Raw genomic sequence first — 19,016 nt, 5'->3', positions numbered from 1 at the left:
GATAAAGGTATTCATATTTTCAGGTAAAACAATTCATGCCTTGATAATGAAGAAGCAGCAGTATGATGGCTTTATGGTAGCCTAGTATAACTGATACGAGTGCCTCATGGTAGCCTAGCTTACACACTAATGGATGAATTGTTATGAAAATGTTATGGCGTGTAATATTACAGTCATATTCATAATACAATATTGGAAAGATTGTTACATTTTTTTTAAAAAGCCACTTACCACTGATGATAGGCTGATACATAGTTTCTCCAATTATGAGAGAGAGGGGCATACTGTACAGTAATGTAATTCTTTGAAAGCAAATTATAAAACAGTAAGGAAACCTACGCATTATTAAGTGTATACTAAATAGCACTTGCCGTATGCCTATGTAAGGATGGATTGTCCACCTCAATACAAATCTTGCACACGGTGTTCTACACAATGAATACTTAGGCGTGATGATAATGACACATAAACATCTCATACAGTTCTTGCCATGTAGTTATTACATTTTCACACTCACACACAAACACAACACATAAGTTTATGAACTATACAGCATGATGATTATTTAGTGTGCATTAAGGGGAAGTGAATCATCATAAAGGTCTTCATCCTCGTTGCCTTCACATTGAATAGGCTGAGGGAGAAGAGGAAGCGGAGGGGTTGGTCTTACTGCCTCCAGGGTAGCAGAAGCAGAAGACGGAGAGGAAGTGGAAGGGAAGGCAGAAGAGGCAGGTACACTCAGTGTAACTTTATGGAAATACATCATAATTTCCACCTGAATTTTTGCGTTTTCATTTCTCTAAAAATGTTGCTATATGGTACCAATTCTTCTTCCACCATTTCCTTTGGTTTCAATGCCCATATCATAGAAGGGTCCCTGTCATAAAAGAAGTCAAGGGCTTCCCTGGTGGCGCAGTGGTTGGGAGTCCGCCTGCCGATGCAGGGGACACGGGTTCGTGCCCCGGTCTGGGAAGATCCCACATGCCGCGGAGCGGCTGGGCCCGTGAGCCATGGCCGCTGAGCCTGCGCGTCCGGAGCCTGTCCTCCGCAACGGGAGAGGCCACAACAGTGAGAGGCCCGCGTAACGCATAAAAAAAAAAAAAAAAAAAAAGAAGTCAAAAGGAGTCTTGAACAATCAAAAGCCTTCTGCCAGATTGTCTAACATCAATTTTTTTTTCTGGCACTGCTTCTTCTACATCTTCTTTCTTATCATCTGGCACTGGTTCAGAAGCACTAATCTCCATCAAGTGGTCTTCTGTTCATTTCTCTGGTGTGGTGTCTATTAGCTCTTGAATTTCTCCAAGAGCCATATCTTGAAACCTTTCACCCTCATCTTTTTTTTTTTTTTTTAACCATATCCGTAATCTTTTTCATGATTTCCTTGATTGGCTCTGTCATAAATCTTGTGAAGTCATGAACAACATATGGACATAATTTTCTCCAGCAGGAATTTATTGTTTTAGGCTTAATGGCTTTCATGGCTTTTTCTATTACAACAGCGGCATCTTCAGTGGTGTAATCTTTCCAGACTTTTATGTTGTTCTCTCTGTTGAGGTTCTCTTCCATTGCATCGACAATCCCTTCCATAGTGTACCATGTGTAACGAGCCTTAAAGGTCCCTATGACCCCCTGATCTACAGGCTAAATTTAGAGATGTTGTGTTTGGGGACAAGTAGACCACTTTGATGCCTTTGGTCTTGAACTCATGGGGTTCTGGGTGGCCAGGGGCATTGTTCAATATTGAAAGAACTTTAAAACACAGTCCCTTACTGATACGGTACTCCCTGACTTCAGAGACAAAGCATTGATAGAATAAATCCAGAAAAATGGATCTTGTTGTTCAGGCCTTCTTGTTGTAAAATCAAAAGACTGGCAGCTGGTATTTGTCTTTTTCCTTCCAGGCTCAGGAGTTTGCAGCTTTATAGATGAAGGTAGTCCTGATCATAAGCCCGACTGCATTTGCATAGGTCAGTAGAGTTAGCCTACCCCTTCCTGCCTTAAATCCTAGTGCTAGCTTCTCTTCCTTAATAATAAATGCATTTTGTGACTTTTTTTCCCAGAATAAGACACTTTTGTCTGCATTAAAGACCTGTTCAGGCAGGTATCCTTTCTCCTCAATAGTTTTCTTAATTGTGTCTGGGAACTCGTCTGCTGCCTCTTGTTCAGCAGAAGCTGCTGCTTCTGTTATCTTGACATTTTTAAAGCCAAACCACTTTCTAAAATTATCAAACCATCCTTTGCTTGCATTAAATTCTCCAGTTTTAGATCCTTCACCTTCCTTTTCTTTTAAGTTATCATATAATGACTTCACTTTCTCTTGAATTATATTAGAGTCTACAGGTATGACTTTCTTATAGCAATCCTGCACCCACATAAAAGCTGCATTTTCAATAAGAGGTAAAAAGGTATTTCATGAAAAGTGCAAGGTTTTCATGCCTGCTGTCCTAGCTGCAGTGACAGTTTCATGAATTTCCTTATTTTTTTTTTAAACGTGTCCTTATGCTGGATTTGTTTACCTTGGAATGGTGGGCAACCACCATTTCAGACCTCAATCTGCAGTACCTATTAAACAACTGAACTTTTTTTCTTGTCATGTCATGACTTTGCTTCTTGGGAGCACTTCCAGCATCACTAGAGGCACTTCGTATGGGTACCATGGTGTTATTTAAAGTTATGGTATTGTACTAAACACAATGAAAAATACACAAGAACCTCGAGAGTTCACTGCAATATGAAATTTCCTGGAGAGGTGAACTCATGTGGAGACGATTAGCATCACAAAGTGTTTTAAGCAAATACTTGCAACACTTGTGCTGTCTGCAATAGCAACAGGAGGTGGCTACAGAATTATTACAGTAGGACAGTGTGTACTACAGTTTTATGAAGCTACGATTTAATACTGAATCTTTATGTTTGTTTACATGTACGGTCTGTGTGCATAAGTTTTGATAAATTTTAACATTTTATAATAGAGTTGTGTATATTTTATGGTGATAAATGGTAGAATAGTATCTACACAGATTTCATGCATTCATATCATATCTTTTTCTTAATTTTTTCAGCATTTCAAGGCTACACGGTTTATCTGAGAGTATTTTCAAACTGTCACAAGTCTCCAGAGTATTTTCCGATATATTTATTGAAAAAAATCCGCATATAAGTAGACCCACACAGTTCAAACCCATGTTGTTCAAGGGTCAGCCATACTTAGGAAATGATTCCCCAGATGCACCTGAAGTGAGGCAATGATAAATTTTTTGTCCATCCTGGTGTACGGTAAACAAGCAGTGGAATATAGTGCAAACCCTCAACAGCAGATTTAGTCACATGCAGCACCTCTTCTTTAAAAGTGGTAAATAAATCAGAGGTTTTTAAATTTAGGGTATTTCCTTCTTTTTTCTATTTTAAAAATTACTCTTTAAAAATACCCAATTAAAGGTTTTTAGTCCAGGTTTTTAGTTTTAGTTTTAGTTTTTAGTTTTTCCTTTCTCACACACACACACACACACACACACACACACACACACAAAAACTAGCAAAATCATGTGATAATCATCTTTTCAGGTATACTACCTATTATTTCATAGTGTTGACAAAAGTTCAAACTCCTCTGTAAGAATAAGAGAGAACAGAAGTCTATCTAGGCTGGGGTTCTGGGAGATGAGCTTAAATGAGGAGTAAGGTAGGGCCAAGCCTACCTTGTGCAGGAAGGATCCTAGGCGGAAGTGGAGGCAAGCTTCCATGGAGGAGGGCAGCTCAAGAGCCATATAAACTATCCTCACAGACAGTCAATCCCAAAGAGACCAAGCACAGAGATGAAAATGGTTACAAGGCACTAGGTCTGTAAATAGAGGTAAATATATGAAGAAGACAGATAAGAAGATGAGCCTGATAAAGACCCAGTAGGTAGAAGCATGGACAGTTTTTTCAGTTGTCCGTGGTCTTATCCATGGATGTGAATGGAGCCCTTAAAGGTGTCAAATCAGTCCAAAGAATACAACCAGGAGATACTATCATTCCCTCAGTAGCTGACTTTGGCAAATGTTGGTTTAAAAGAGAGCCTTCAGTTCTACCTTCATCAAATGTTCTTTGAGCACTTGTATGGCAGGATGATCTATTAAATGACTTTCCTTAGTCACTTCAAGCTGACAATAAAACTTACCTTTACTAAAAAACAATTCATTGCCAGACCCAGGGTGAAAACATTCAAGGTGAGTCTAGAATATTATTTCTTGCCATACCAATATGCTAGGAAACTATCAGCTACTGGAGTTGTGTCAAAAGGACTTAAGGACCAACTTTAAGAAGCTCTCACTAGCCAAAGTTAAGAAGATTTGAGTATCAATAAAGAAAACTGCAACTAATAGAAAATAATTTAAAAATGTATACCCATAAATTCATAATAATATTTTAAAGATAATAATAATTGGTCACCTTAGGAGGATCTTAGTGTTTCAATCATTATTTTGAAAACTGGTAACAAAGGAAAAGAATAAAAAATCTGTTATGCTGTTAAAACATACTGTACCTCAGGATAACTCAATAGTTGATGAGGGAGCTAACAAATGAAAATGAGTTGACAGAATTTCTTAGCCTCTAATGCATTAATGGATCTGGGGAATGATCATCAGTGGCTCGCGACATCACAAAAATGGAGGCAACCAGACATTGTATGTCTCCTGGTGGAAGTATACATCAACTATACAGTATTTTTCAAAAAAAAAAAAAAGTGAACCTGAGTCTTATCAAACCTCTAAATCTAACTTCCAGTTCACAGAGGACAGAGGAAACTTACAAATTGACAGCACAGGAAGCAGTCTGATCTACCAAATCCAGACTGGAAAAACAATGCATTTCTTCAACAAACAAATTTCAAAAAAAGCAAAAGATTGAAGGAGAACCTATAGTTGAAGAGATACTTAAGAGACAGCAACTAATCTAAAGGCTAACCTAATCTTATTTGGATCCTGATTAAACAATCTGCTAAAAAGAAAGAAAAGGAGAGAGAAACAGATTTGGTGGGGCTGGGGGAGAGAGAGAGAAAAAATTGGGCAACTGGAAAAATGTAAGTCCAGTCTATAAACTCGATGTGATAGGACTTTTTGCAAATATTTTTAGGCGTGATAATGGTATTAAGGTTATGTTTAAAAGAGTAATATTTATCTTTGAGATATACATACTAAAGTATTTACAGATGGAAAGACATGATATTTGGAATTTCTTTCAAAATAATCTGGAAAGAACTGGTGGAACATAGATCAAAGAAATTTGACCATGAGTTTGTTGAAGGTGGATAATGGGGATTCCTTATTCTATTTTCTCTACTTTTAACATATAAAAATTTCCATAAAATTTAAAAAAAACCTGTTGACCTTGATGACATCCTTTTTGGATGAATTTTTGTGGTTAGGATCACAATTCTAAGCATGTTAAAAGTTATCAAAAGGAAAGAACATTGCTATAACCCCTGCCTTACAGTTTTGATATGAAGCCACAGATAACACACAAAAAGTTCCTAGCCATTGTCTTGCAAATCAAAGTTGTCCAATAAATAATGGTTACTATTATTATATGTTTGACCATTGTAACATCCAAAGTGAGTGCTGCTGAAAAGACAAAGTAGACTCTTCCTGGATATGGGGTAAATTGAGATTATGCCAGAAGCATCATCACTGCACAAAATAGAGGAGAAGTAATTACCCAAAACAAAAGGGAAAATTGGTATGTTTCACCACAGATAAAAGAACAGAGGCTGGGTAGCAAAAAAGAAAAATCCACCATATGGAGAAAACAGGAAACTTCTGCTTTAAGCCTAGTACTTGGCTTTATATAAACTAAGGATTCAGTACTGATAGGGTAATACCGGTAACATTTAAGTTACATCCTAAATCCAAACTAAATTTTTATGAAAAGATTTAGAGTATATATTATGGTGATTAATTTTAGTCAGATTGCACAATAATTAATATTTAGTTTTAAGTAGAGTTCTTTAAAATATACATTATTATCTTCCTTCTAATGTCAATTTGAGAATGTATCAATATCTCACAATTTATATAAACTGAGTAAAATTTCACCATCCAAGTTATAGGATAAGTTTTTGAATTATATGCCTAAAATGATAAATATATTTTTGAAAGACCACAATTTACTCTGCCATGCACATATAAAAGTGTCTGACTACAATGAAGAAAACCAAAACATAATATTTTAAATTTTGTTCATATAATGGCTCAAAATATTCTGTTCTGGAAAAAATGTTGACTTTTTTACATGGCTAAGATTTCAAAAGCCCTTAATTTCTTTCAGAAGGCAGTCTGTATCAGAAAACAGCCCTAAAGTGATAATTACATTGGTAATGATTAAACATATAAATTTCTGTTTAGTTTAGCCCTCACTAAAAAAACTGTTCAAAAGATATAGGAGGAACTTGGGGTAAATTATTTGAAAGATGCAACCCAGTAACTCAGCAGATATTTATGATTCTTCCTTTTTCCAAGAACTGTTCGAAATCCTTTGTATACAATGATGAGTAAGATACCATACCATCCCCTCCTTTAGTGCCCAGTGAAGAAGAGAAGACCTCTGTCTAAAGAATGACTGTATGATATAACGAATGCCATGACAGAGGCAAAAACTCAGTGCTCTGCAAGGTGGAAAAGAGGTGCTAAGATTTTCTCAGGGTTCAAGAGTAAGAAAAGTTGAGTAGAATATGAAATAAGTAGTAGCAGCACAGTTGACTGTAAATGAGAGTCATTAGATTACATACTCCAAATTAATGTTTCAAATTCGTAGAGTCATGGTCACATAATACACATATTTTTAGAAGGATTACTTTGGCAGTAGTGGAAATGGATTGGAATGGGTGAGGCTGGAAACAAGAACACTGGAAGAAAGATATTTCAAGAGGGGAAAATTAGGACAAAGGTGAATGGACGGGAAAGTTGTATGTGAGGATATTTAGAAGGTAGGATTCAGGAGACTTTGTGAATGAGCAGAAAGAGGGAAATGGAGTAAGAAAAGCAGTTAGTGGTTCTTAAAGCAGAGTACCTGGAACAGCAGCAGCAGCATCCCCTGGGAACTTTTAAGAAATGTAAATTCTTTGGCCTCACTCCAGACCTTCCAAATAAACTCTGGATATGGAGCCCAGCAATCTATGTTTAATAAGCCCTCCAGGCAATTCTGGTGCATGCCACAGTTTGAAAAGCACTTGCCGCGGTTGATTCTCAAAATTAGCTGCATTGGGGAATTGCCTGGGGAGCTTAGAAAAAGAAAATTCCCACCCCAGAGATTCTGGTTTCATTGGGCCAGACTGTAACCTAGACATCAGGATTTATATATATATATTTTTAACTTAAGTATAGTTGATTTACAATGTTGTGTTAATTACTGCTGTATGACAAAGTGATTCAGTTATACATATATATACATTCTTTTTTTTAATATTCTTTTCCATTATGGTTTATTGTAGGATATTGAATATAGTTCTCTGTGCTATACAGTAGGAACTTGTTGTTTATCCATTCTATATATAATAGCTTACATCTGCTAGCCTCAACCTCCCACTCCTGCCCTCTCCCCTCCCCCATCCCATTGGCAACCACCAGTCTCTTCTCTATGTCTGTGATCCTGTTTCTGTTTCATAGATAGGTTCATTTGTGTCATATTTCAGATTCCACATATAAGTGATATCATATGGTATTTGTCTTTCTCTTTCTGACTTTCTTCACTTAGTATGATAGTCTCTAGTTCCATCCACGTTGCTGCAAATGGCATTATTTCATTATTTTTTATGGCTGAGTAGTGTTCCGTTGTATATATGTACCACGTCTTCTTTATCCATTCATCTGTTGATGAACATTTAGGTTGTTTCCATGTCTTGGCTATTGTAAACAGTGCTCTATGAACATTGGGTTACATGTATCTTTTTGAATTATAGTTTTGTTTTGTATTGTTTTGTTTTTTTTGCAGTACGTGGGCCTCTCACTGTTGTGGCCTCTCCCGTTGTGGAGCACAGGCTCGGAAGGGCAGGCTCAGCGGCCATGGCTCACGGGCCCAGCCGCTCCGCGGCATGTGGGATCTTCCCGGACCGGGGCACGAACCCATGTCCCCTGCATCGGCAGGCGGACTCTCAACCACTGTGCCACCAGGGAAGCCCTGAATTATAGTTTTGTCCGGATACATGCCCAGGAGTGGAATTGTTGGATCATATGGTATCTATGTTTTTAGTTTTTTGAGGAACCTCCATACTGTTCTCCATAGTGGCTGCACCAACTTACATCCCCACCAACAGTGTAGGAGGGTTCCCTTTTCTCCACACCCTCTCCAGCATTTGTTATTTGTAGACTTTTTAATGGTGGCCATTCCGACTGGTGTGAGGTGGTACCTCATTGTAGTTTTGATTTTCATTTCTCTAATAATTAGTGATCATGAGCATTTTTTCATAGACATCAGGATTTTTTAAAGTTCCCCCAGCTGATTTCAGTGTGTGTCCACTTGTGTAGACTGCTGGTTCTGATGGGGGAGCTAGTGGATAGTACTGATACTCACGAAGGAAAAGGGGAAGGTTTAAGAGAAGATCTGGGGCTTCCAGATTTAAGTGGGAATAACAATAGAACCTACCTGTTAGGACTGACTGAGGATTTAAAGCATTAATAATCGTAAAGTTCTTGCAACAGTGCCTGGCACATGGTAAGTGCCATGTAAATTTTATTAAATAATTTTTTTTTTAAGTTAGCATGGAACATTTGGTGTATAAATCAAAAGGCAATTCAAGGGCTTCCTAGTACAAGGGAAGTAATTTGTACCAGGCGAGCCTCACTTGTGTCTCCAGGAGACACATACAACGTTATAACTCCTGTAACTAGACTGCCAAATCCTTGCAGACAGGTGCCATGGCTTACTCACCTTTGTATTCCCACTTTCTAGCACAATGCCTAGCCTATGGTAATTAATAAATATTCACTGAATAAATGAACTCGTGATGGATTATTCATTTCATTCATTAAGTTTTACTCTGTGTAGAAGATAAGATCTCATATGGTATCTTCCAAGAGGAAATAACCAGTTTGGGGATGATGATTTAAGCCAAAGTGTCCCAAGATGAAGGTAGAAGATAAAGAGAACTGCACTACACATCCTACCTCATTTAGCTCTAGCCAGGAAATCAGGTAGGTCTGGGCCTGCAGAAGGATCTATCAGAGATTCTGGGAGGGGCAGAGGCAGGGAAATGAGGTTGGGACTGACATTTGGAGTGGAGGGGGAAAATAAAAAGACTTAGACAACCAGAAAATCATTCTGAAGCAGTTTTCATTAGCCTAGAAGAAGAATAGGGCAATTTTATAATGTCAGAAATTCTGCCAAAGAAATTAAAGCGTTATTTAAGACTTGATAGACTTGGAATCAGGGCCAGCTCTGCCATTAGCAACCTCTGACCTTGCCTGAGTCACCTAGCCTACCAAGTCTCTCTAAGCCTCAGTTTTCTCCTCTCCAAAATAAGGCATTGACTAATGATCCAGAAGGTCCTTTGCAGTTCTGTAGTTCTTTGATTCTAACAGCAGACTGAAAGTTTAAGCTCTTCCAAGGAAAAATAATATACTTTCTTTTTAATTCATGGAGCTATTGCAGGGACTCTATATCTCCTTTCTGTGTGCAATAATACTATCTACTCTTAAAATTTATTCTGTGTTTTAGACTTTCACTTGTAATGATATGGACTGACACCCAGCTTAGGATAATTAGCAAAAAATAGAGCTTAATGCACTAGACCAAATTTATTTTTAACTTAGAGTCACCCATCACAACTCTGTAACAATATGCTATGAAAGTCGTAACATCTCTAAAGAGTCTTTGTAAAAAATAGCTTGAAAATACTACAATACCTGTTTAGTTCTTGAACAATTTATTAGTAAACTTAAACAGCTGTACCCTTCATCTGAGTTACGGTTGCTCTTTAGGCTTACAAAAACAAAACAAAATAAAGCAAAGCAAAACAAACAAACAAAACTGAACCACTAACTCTGAAGTGGGTAGGTAAGAAGAATGAGTCACAATTCTATGACTTTTATGTTTCGATGCAAATTGCACATATCACACCTAGGGATTTGTGTCAAACAGGTTTAAATGGTGGAAACTGATTTATCTATTTACTTGGTTCACAAAGGTTCGGAGCCTCTAGGCAATCAATCTAACTCTTTGCAAAAAGACATCAGTTATTTGAGATTTTTACCTCAAAACCTACTGTGCCCCCAATGTGCTATCTCTGATTATTGTTAAATGAAGTCTCAGTTGGCAGAAAAGTTCACCATACTAGGGCTCTTGATAGCTTCAGAGAAATACTTCATTAAATTCTAAAGCACTCAAGCCATACCTCCAAAGCACAAGCAAACCTCCAGAGTTTCCTTCAGAAATTACTCACAGCCCAACTACTATTGGGGCCATAAAAGGCATAGCATCAGAACCACAGAGCTAAGGTAGAAACCAGTTCTTTGCTCTGCTAACTCCATAAGGAATATTTTCTTGTTATCAAGATCTCTAAAGCCCCATAAAATACCATGTTCCTGTCAACATCGACTTCAGATAAACACTACAAACATGAAAGTAGTTCCCAGCAACTGTAATTCAGTTCTTGCTTTGACATATAGCTGGAGCTTGTCATTCTCAATGCAACATTTATCACATTGAGTATTTCTAAGCAATCCAGAAGGTTCATGCCACTTATCAATTTATCAATAGTTTTGCCCAGTTTGTACATGATGAGTCTTTTGTGTAGGAGTGAGACATTAAGCTAGTGAGTAAAGCTAACTGAACACACAGCATCTCAAACTCTACAACAATTTTGTTGTTACCTACTTGCCATCATAAAAAATTGTTCTTTATTAAAAATCTCCTCTGAAGGAGAGTCAGCTGCTCATGATGGTGATTAAAATGCAGAGAATCATAAGCTTCCCAAAGAGAGATACTAACCAGAAAAAAATTCTATGGGGAAAATTACAATATATGCTGTAGTAAATTATCGTCGTGTACACACTGAAATTTTTGAAGTACAGCTACTGCAAACGTTGAAGGTCTGTTTTCATATGCAAAAGGCAAATGATAGTGAACACTTGTAACTATTTGTTAAATCAGCTATACTGTATTAAGAGTAAAACAGTTCACAATGTAGGTGAAATTGCTTAGTAACCTGTAAGTCACTTTACAAAGAAAAAAATTAAGAGCTATGTAGAGAAAAATACTGAGGCGCATCAACATTTAAGGGTGCTGGGGTGTAATAAAAGATAAAGAGAACTTTTCTGTAATCCTTCTGAGAAAACAAAAACTTCCAGTTATATGTTGCCTCTATGTCATTCATATTTCCACAAGTTCCTAAAAGGGAATTCTGTGTTTGGAAGCGCTACATGAAAAATGAAAAGAGAGAGAAAGACAGAGACAGAGAAGTAGAGAGAGAGAGACAGACAGAGTGAGAGGGAGAATCTAAAGGGCTAGAAGTTTCGTATATTGCATGTATTCTGTAATATGGGACAATATGGATGAACCTTAATTCTATAATATGGGACAATATGGATGAACCTTAAGGACATTATGCTAAGTGAAATAAGCCAGTTAGAGATGGAGCGATTCCTTTTAATTGATCATCTTTTGTTTTTCTCGGTTTTCAACTATTGCAAAAATATTCTTTCCTTTTGTTACCACTCCAGAAACCTTGTTCATGGTATTTGTTTTTTTAGCAGAAATTCTTAATTTTGATGTAAAAAGCTGCATCAATACTTTTGCCTTATGATTTGAATGTTTTCAGTTTTAATTAGTAAGACCTTCACTTCCCTGGCTTCAGAAGAACTTATTAGTTTGCCTTTTATATTTAGGTCTTTGATCCATCTGAGATCACCTATATATATAAGATCAGGATCAATTTTTATTTTTCTCCATAAAGTTAGGTGATGATCCTTCAGGGAACCACACTTGTGATATAAGTTGTTACATAAATATATAGGCCAGTCTCTGAATTCTCTGTTCTGTTGCATTGGTAGTTTATGTTGTTTTTTTTTTAAACATCTTTATTAGAGTATAACTGCTTTACAATGCTGTGTCAGTTTCTGCTTTATAAGAAAGTGAATCAGTTATACATATACATATGTCCCCATATCTCTTCCCTCTTGCGTCTCCCTCCCTATCCCACCCCTCAGGTGGTCACAAAGCACCGAGCTGATCTCCCTGTGCTATGTGGCTGCTTCCCACTAGCTATCTGTTTTACATTTGGTAGTGTATACATGTCCGTGCCAAGCTGGGACAAAGTTTATGTGCTTTCGTACTAATCACACTACCTTTAGAACAATGGCATCATTGTATGAATTACTCCTTTTTTATGACACTGGCTAAGCTCTTCATTGACCTCTATCCTTGCAAATAAATTTAAGTTTATTGAGTTTTTCAAGAAACTCAACTAGAATTTAATTGGGATTATATTGAATACATAGATAAATTTAGGAAGAATTTATATCATTTTAATACTAAATGTTTTATACAGAATCATGGAATATCTCTCCATTATTTAGATCATCTTCTATGATCTTTTATTCAAGTTTTCTCTAAATAGGGCTTGAGTGTCCATGGTTAAATTAATTTCTCAGGCATTTCATGATTTTTACTGCTTCAAGGATTTAAATTATGAAAATATATATTTTATTACACTTTCTTTTTTTAACATCTTTATTGGAGTATAATTGCTTTACAATGGTGTATTAGTTTCTGCTTTATAACAAAGTGAGTCAGCTATACATATACATATATCCCCGTATTTCCTCCCTCTTGCCTCTCCTTCCCACCCTCCCTATCCCACCCCTCTAGGTGGTCACAAAGCACTGAGCTGATCTCCCTGTGCTATGAGGCTGCTTCCCACTAGCTATCTACTTTACATTTGGTAGTGAATATATGTCCATGCCACTCTCTCACTTCGTCCCAGCTTACCCTTCCCCCTCCCTGTGTCCTCAAGTCCATTCTCTACGGCTGAGTCTTTATTCCTGTCCTACCCTAGGTTCTTCAGAAGCATTTTTTTTTTTAGATTCCATATATATACGTTAGCGTACGGTATTTGTTTTTCTCTTTCTGACTTACTTCACTCTGTATGACAGTCTCTAGTTCCATCCACCTCACTACAAATAACTCAATTTCGTTTCTTTTTATGGCTGAGTAATATTCCATTGTATACATGTGCCGCATCTTCTTTATCCATTCATCTGTCGGTGGACACTTAGGTGGCTTCCATGTCCTGGCTATTGTAAATAGAGCTGCAATGAACATTTGGTACATGACTCTTTTCGAATTATGGTTTTCTCAGGGTATATGCCGAGTAGTGGGATGGCTGCATCATATGGTAGTTCCATTTTTCGTTTTTTGAGGAACCTCCATACTGTTCTCCATAGTGGCTGTATCAATTTACATTCCCACCAACAGTGCAAGAGGGTTCCCTTTTCTCCACACCCTCTCCAGCTTATTAAACTTTCTAGTTGGTTGTTGCTCCTATTGATTTTTAAAAATGAATCCTTTGTCCAACAACTGAATTCTCTTTTTAGTTGTAATCATTTTTCTGTGAGTTCTTTTGCTTCCTAGGTTTATGATTATATCATCTGCACATAATAATTTTCTTTCTGAACTTCCACCCAGTCCAATCTCGTTTGTATTTTTTCCTCATAGCATTGGCTAGGACCCCCAGTAATATGTTAAATAGTAATGGTAATCGTGGACATACTTGTCCTGTTTCTATTGGGAGATAATTATCCATGCATATCTTGCATCTCTGTATGTCTTACAAGCAGAGACACTGACTGTCTTTTTATATTTTCTTTTTAGTGATGTCTGTATCCAAAATAAAAGGCAGACTTGCTTACAGCCTTGGAAGAAAGGGATAGTGTCTCCCTGCAGAGTGAAGGACAGGCATACTTACTGCCCATGATAAACTGTTTGTGTTCCTAAGCTAGTTCAGGGTTTCTCTCCTGACACAACCTCCATTGTGTGTGCAGGTGTCACCTGGCTCTCTGCATGTGACCCTGTGGGAATTTGGGCTTGGGAAACTGGCACAAGAAAATACTGATACTCTACTGCTGTTGTTGTGAATAATAAAGTCCTTTGCTTCTGAACCAGGAATCCCCTTATTTTGCCATGAAACTGCAGCAAGTTAACTTACAAGCTTGCAAGTAGGGTAAAATCTACAAGTGTTTGTTTGTAATAGCCCCAAACTGACAACAACACAAATGTCCATCTATGATGGAATTGACACATAAATTGTAGGCTATTCATAAATCTGGAATTCTACATACCAAAGAAAAAGAACCACTATATTAAAAAACATGGATGAATCTCACAAACATGACATTGAACAAAGGAAGCTAGACTCACAGCAGCACATACTTTATCTTTCCAAGGAAAATTAGTCTACAATTATAAATTAGAAGTCAGACCCTAGTTACCCTTGGGGTGTGTTGTTGGAGCGTGGTTCAGTGGTAACTGGAAGGGACACTTGGGGGCTTCTGACATCCTGGTCATGTGTTTCCTCATCTAGGTGCTGTAACACAGGTGAGCTCACTTTGAGAGAGTTTATTAATTTGTGTGTTTATCATTTGCACACCTTTCTGTATGCCTGTTATAGAATTTATAAAAATATATATTATTTTATGGGATAGGAATCAACAGAGAATAATCTGTATAACAAAACAGAGATTCGAAAATAGACACAATTCATATAGGAAATGATTATAACTGTATCTTAAAGGTGTCATAGCAAATCAGTTGGGAAAAGATAGACTATATAAAGTTACGTTGGAGCAACTGGATACCTACTTGGGAAATAAAAATCAAGCAAAATTCTTTTCTAAATCCTTGTACCAAAATATATTTAACAGGAAAATTTTAAATGCAAAAGTGATTCCATACTAGTATTTTAAAATGACGTAATTTATTTTACACTTTTGATGTGAAGTATTTTGTGTGACACAAAGGAAACTGTCAATCAGTTTGCCTTAAAAGAAAAACTCCTTTTAAAAATAAGCCATAAAAAGATTAACAAGTACCCTTGAGAGATTATTTCTTAGACCCTGCTTCTCCCCACTCATGAAGTCTTCAATTACCTCTAAGTTGTTCAGCGACAAAATTTGTTTTGAACAAAATGGGAGAATGACAATGTTGAACTTTATCTGAACCCTTTGCTCCCAGAAACCAGTAATGGTTGAGAGATTCCCACCCTTTATGCTCTGGGAAATGGCTAAATCCAAAGACGCACCATATTCTGGCATTTCCCCGAATAAAACCCACCTCCATCCTTACCAGTAATTCCTCTGTTACTTCCCTCAGTACAAACAAGGCCCCTTCCTTTTCTTTGAGTTATTTCTCATTAATAAATGCTCTCCCAATTGCAATAGCCTGAATAATAAAATAATTTCCTAAAAAATTTATCATCAGCAAAATCATAATATAATTGACAAATTCATAACAAATATCTGAACATATGAAGTTCTTATTTCTTTCACACCAGAAGACACTTACAAATCAATATTTTTTAACCTAGCAGATGGAGCAAAAATATTTAAAGCTTTCATATCGCTCAGTACTGGTGAGAATGTGGGAGAAGCAGGCAGTCTTAGTATATTTGGGTTTATGCTACCATTATTGGTGCACATTTTTGGTAGGCACATAGACAAATACGTCAAAATTAAAGCAACTTTGGCCCAGCAATTTCAACTTTAAGAATTTACCTTGTGTATGTACTTACAAAAAGGTGCCTTGATATGTGTACAATGATGTTCACTCAACATTATTTTTTTAGAGCAAAACAAGAGGGAAAAAACCTTACACATTCTTTCATAAGGAACTAATTAAATAAATTACAGTTCATTTATATAGCCAAATATAAAACATCTCTATAAATAATAAAGAAGTGCTGGTATGAAGTGATTTCCAAAATGATTTCATCCATAAACAAAATGTAAATATGATTACATGTGTGTATAGATTCCTTTTTTGTGCACACATGAAACTGCTCATTGTCATCACTTCTCCACAGGAAGAGCAAGGTTTGCTTCTGTAGTTTTAGATGGGGTTTTTTGCCATAGCTTTACAGTTACATTTAACCCATTTTCAGGTCTGACTTACTGGCTCTCACCTCCAGTCCTTTCTGGAACAAGTCAATTTTAAATTTTAAATTTTAAAATATAGAATCTGTGTCTATCAGTTTGTCTTTATCTCTTACCCTGAACCTTGCTAGGCCAGCCGTATTCCCTCCAACTCCAATGCCTGTCGCCACGAGTACCATAATGTATCAGCCCAGATACCTCCAGTCTACTATATATTCATTCATTCTCATTCTCTCTCTCTCTCCGCCCCCTATCCCTGCCATCCCTCCTTTTCTCTATCCTCTCTTCATTGCACATTTTATTAATTTGAGCATCAAATTTAGAAATAGCACTATTGCTTGGTGACTTTATGGTTCTGATATGCATCAGACATGGAAGGAAAGGAAGGAGATAAATGCTGCATCACAACTGCTTCCCCTTTATTGTCATCTGCCAGAGAACCCTGAGCTGGTGCTAGTGTAGTCTTTCACTTCAAAGGGAACTGCCAGTTTCAGAGATAAGTATACTAGAAACTCATCTTTATTTATTCTAACCTTTTATGATGCTTTTCGTCTGAGCTTTTCAAATTCTTCAGGTCAGGTATTATTTTCCTGTCTATGAAGATAGAGGAACAAAGCCATAGGTGAGATGAAGTGGCTGGCTGAAGGATTCAAAGCAAGCCTGTTGAGAGTTAGCAATCATTCTGGTTGTCGAGTCCGGCTTCTCTACCACAGTGACCAGAGGATCAATATCACTTTTCACCTCTGCAGGACTACTATTTCTAAGCCCTTACCGTGTCTCTCTTTCATGCGAGATTTAAAAAATACTTCATAAATACATAACCTTTTCATTTCAAATACACCCAAAACCTGCGGTATTTCTCACTACATAACCCTGAGACACTGCTGCCCCTGTGAGTAGACACAAATGAGAAAAAGGAGGAAGGTGAATTTAATTTCCACCTCAGTCACTGAATTACAGCATCATCTTCAACAAGTGATTTTGCTTGTATGCTCCAGCTTCTCGGCTGTAGAGTTTGGATAAAACTTCACTTCTTAGGGAAGTAAGAACTACTGAGATAATTTCTTTAAAACCCTTGGAGCTCAATGATACTACACGAAAAGAAAGAACAGGCAGCCGTCTGTATCATTCTCTTACTGAGTTAGGACTTCAGAAATTTGTATTGCCTCAGGAAGTTGTCTTCCCAAGCAATCCCTCTGATTTATTAAAGCTCACAGAATGTTTGCAAAGGCAAGAAATCTAGAGAATAATAAACCACACACAATTTTGCCTCTATAAGCGAGGGGTGTGTCTCTGAATAACCTGAATAAAGCCTAACGTCTTCGTTTACAGGTAGTGTAATTTTAGGTGGGTTATTTACTCTCTGTGCCTCAGTTCCTTTGTTTGGAAAGTGCGATTAAAACTAATGCTCACATCTTAGTATTGTATTAGTTAATTAGTTAATACATGTAGTTAGCTTTATTAGAAGAATGTCCAACACATTATAAGAACTAAAATTGTGTTATCTGTTGCTATTATTTTTGTTATTGATATTAATTATATAATTTATATATAAATATAATATATAATTTATTATATAATATACTATATATTATTATATATGTTAGAACACATAAGATGTGGGTTTGTCTAAATCTCACAAATGACCCAAACATTCTATCAATTGGAGTTACTTTGCACTGAAATTTTCCTGTTTTGGATAAACCAAGAATCAACATATTTTTTTCTGTAAAGTGCCAGATAGTAAATATTTTTGGCACAGTCTCTGTCACAACTACTCAGGGCTCAACTCTGTTGTTGTAGCTTGAAAGCAACCACAAAAAAACTTAAACAAATGGGTGTGGCTATGTTCCAATAAAACTTTATTTACAAAAACAAACCATAGTTTGCCAGACCCTAAAATAAACCAAGAAATCTTTCAAAGTCATTGTTTTTACTTAGTGAAGTAAACTGGGACCTTAATAAGGAAATTACTCTTCCTTCCAAAAGACATGAGAGAAAACATGTTTCCCATTACTATGCCCCAGATATCACCTCAAGGCAAGACAATGATACTCCTACAGGACAGAGTGCTCAGATTAGAAAGCAAAGCCATAGCACTGAGAGAGAAGCCACTCCTACGACAACGAGTGGCATTCATTTTGCAAAGGACTGGAAAGAGCAATCATCTTTGAGAACATGGTTGATGAAGTTTTGGTACTTAAAGTGAACCTTGAGCCTTTATAGATGTAGAGACTGAGAAGTTTCTGAAATACTAAGGAAGGCTTTATTTAAAAGGTAGCAAGGTCCCAGCACGCACTGGTATGGCTCGCGAACAACGTGGAGGTGGTGGTGGAGCTGGGAGGGGGGATGGTCACATAAAAATTAAGGATCAGCATAACATGGGCCGTGCGGGATGAAGAGAAATCTGGACCAGAATCAAGAACTACTCTCATAGCTACTTAAGAGATTTCACCAGCTCCCCAGTGCAAAGAAACTAAAAAATAATATCAGAACTGCTTCGTATATCACTTATAGTCATAGTACTGAGCTGAGGATATTATTCTATCCTCAAGATACTGAGATGTTGAAATAATTTCTTTGAAACCTTATAGCCCAAAAAATAAGGTACAGGGGCCCTCCTGTATTACTTCATTACTAATTTAAGGCTTGGTCAACTTGTGCATAAGGACACTCTCATCCTAAGCATTAAATATGTATTGTGTGGACTCCCTTGGGATGAGAGATTATTTTCAGAGAGGAATTTAGGGAAGAAGATAGTATGAAAAATAACTAGACCATGAGCTTCATAAGGGCAGGAACTCTAATGTTCTGTTTATCGTTAATGCACATTGTCTGAACTTTAGACACTCAAACGAATGTTGAATGAATGAAAGTTTACACTGTATAATTATG

Source organism: Phocoena sinus, chromosome 4 (assembly GCF_008692025.1).
Source record: "Phocoena sinus isolate mPhoSin1 chromosome 4, mPhoSin1.pri, whole genome shotgun sequence".
In the NCBI taxonomy this organism is placed as follows: domain Eukaryota; kingdom Metazoa; phylum Chordata; class Mammalia; order Artiodactyla; family Phocoenidae; genus Phocoena; species Phocoena sinus.
The sequence above is the reverse complement of the archived record's forward strand: the minus strand, read 5'-3'. Positions refer to the sequence as shown.